At 35.9% G+C, this 2,632-nt stretch overlaps 1 pseudogene; it reads right to left on the bottom strand.

The window, feature by feature from the left end:
- Positions 1–1,665: 1,665 nt before the first annotated feature.
- LOC115970136 lies at positions 1,666–2,329 on the bottom strand (annotated as a pseudogene).
- Between the last annotated feature and the right edge of the window lie 303 nt (positions 2,330–2,632).

Genomic DNA, 2,632 nt, shown 5'->3' with positions numbered 1-2,632 from the left:
TCACATTATCAATGCCTTTCCTTCCCGGGACAAAAGCTGTTGGAAGAGGAGAGATAAGCTTGTCCAGGTAGGGTCTAAGTCTAGCAACAATAATCTTAGTAATAATCTTATACACCGTGTTGGATAGACTAATTGGCCTATAGTTATTCAACGTTTCAGGACTTTGAATCTTCGGAATCAAGGCAATAAGGATTCTATTTAAGTATTTTGGGACAACCCTTTCCTCAAAAACCTTCTTCACTACCTCAATTTTAGATAGATATCTAAAAAAAAAATATCTATCTAAAATTTACTGTTGCAACTGTAGTGGCCTCCATATTATTTTGTCATATCTTGGATAAGTGGTGACGACAGATTGGGCCATCTTTTTTTTCCAATATGACACCATCTTGCACAAATACAAAATATAAATATAAATCAAAATTTAATTTATTATACTATTGATGTGGCACCAATTACATTCATTATGATATTAATTAATTTGTAAGTATCTTGTAATTAGAACCGTTAGTGTAAATTTATTTATTATATTGTTGATGTAGTACCAATTAAATTCATTTGACATTAATTTGTAGCACCAATTACGCTCAAGGGTTCTCAAGTCCTGATAAACAATAGTAGTGTTATAGATACAAATTATTTTACAATATTTTTACAAAATGTTGATGTGGACAACCTCTTATTAGTTTTCATTTAAGCCTACCATTAATATTACTTTTTCATTTATCAATAATCACTCATCACATCAACAGTTTGTAAATTTTTTTATAAAATAGTTTGTATCTCTAACATTATTCCATAAACAAACTTAGGATTCTTCTTGTTGTACATAGTGCTGGTCTGCAATCTCTGCTGTTAAGGAAAAAGACTTATTGTGCTCCTTGTTATTAACCCAATATTCCTTATCTCAACTCATTTTTCCTTTACATTGAGTTCCTCCACCTCCTCACTCCATTCCTGCTACAAGGAACGCTTCCCAACGTGTTCATATGTTGTGTCGTCTTAACATCCATTATTTCTTGGTCATCGTTGCCGTCGTAGCCACCAGACCTTCATTGTTGTCCGTATGTATGCCAACGTCACCTTTTCCTTGCTCACAACCGCACACCATATTTATACCTTTTCCTTGCTCACAACCGCACACCATATTTAAATTATTCATTCCCCTAAGGTACCTATTGCTATTGGGTAGGGTAATTAAGTTCTACATCACCGGTCATCATGCATAAGTGCATAACCAACTATCTCACATCTATTACAAAACTCAAGTAGCTTCTCAAATTAAGTCTGAAGACCGATAAAAGTTAGAGAAGTTAGGCAAGGTCACGCAGCAGAAATGCAAACACACATTAATTTAGCAGCCCATGCATGCAAAGGCCCCTTTTGGATCCGGATCCTCTCTATTTCCCTTTGAAAGGGAGAGTATCCATTTTACAGACAAGATCAATTTGAAATGAATCTAAGGGCGAAGGCTATGCCACCTCATTTAAAAGCCAATAACTCAACCCAACAACTTAACCCTAGCTAACTTTAATGGTGGTAATAAGCTAACCTTTAAAAAAACAAAAAAAATCATAGACTGTGTTAACTCTGCTGCAACCAAATTTGATCTCCGTCTCTTTAGGCTCTTTGCTCCTTTCAAATGTGCAGTCCGTAAGGGGTAGGCTAATCGGTTGAGGCTAATGGTCGCAATGGTAGGCTGTTGATGATGGTCGCGGTGGTATGCGTAAAATGATAATCTTGAAAAGACATAAACTTTCTCCATTTATTCGACTTCGAATCAAACACAAAACATATAAAAGTTCCATCTGACCTATGACCAAAAGATCGATGATAACCCTTTAACACAACATTAAACTTCTGAGTCCACAAATTGCATGCCAAACCAACCAGTGAGGCCTCACCATCAGGGTAAAACCTTGTCAGAGGCCTCTCCCTACTCTTTGGAAGCAACCTAAACTCCCTAGTCATAGGATTGCATACATAGTACACACCCTTATCAGGGATGCTAGAGCAACACAACAATCCATTACAAGAGGCTCTAATCTTAACCCTATCATTCAAGAAATCTAAGGAAATTTCAGACACACCCCTCAAATTATCAACGCAGATCAAACTAGATTTCGATTCTGATACCTCAGAAACCTCAACCAATACCATTGGGTTCTTAACAGACACTTCATTATAGAGCTGAATATAGTACTTGTCAAAGGACAATCTGTCCAAAGTTTACACACAGTTTTGGTTCTGAATAGAGACTTCACAAGCAGTCTTGCAAGGATTTGAAAATAACTTCGTCCGGGAAAAACCCATCTTTTCCCGAATTCATCACAATTCATCAATTTTTAAACAGAAAACAAAGTACAATTTGAGACACCCAGATGGGAAAATCAAAAGAAAAAGTTTGAGATTCGCTTACCAGATGAAAATTTCGAGATGGGTATTCCGTGAAATCTCATTTTGAAGCAAGTAAATCTAAAAGTGGGGCATTCACTTTTGGCTTTTTGTTCTTCTTCGACAGTTTTTAATGTTTTATTTATATAGTATTTTTTTTTTCCTCAATCAATGAGTTCTGAGAGAGATTGAGAGGCTCGGTGTTGTTTAAGAAAATTGGATTTGGATTGGCAAAAAT

This window comes from Quercus lobata, chromosome 12 (assembly GCF_001633185.2).
Source record: "Quercus lobata isolate SW786 chromosome 12, ValleyOak3.0 Primary Assembly, whole genome shotgun sequence".
Lineage (NCBI taxonomy): Eukaryota > Viridiplantae > Streptophyta > Magnoliopsida > Fagales > Fagaceae > Quercus > Quercus lobata.
The sequence above is the reverse complement of the archived record's forward strand: the minus strand, read 5'-3'. Positions and strand labels throughout refer to the sequence as shown.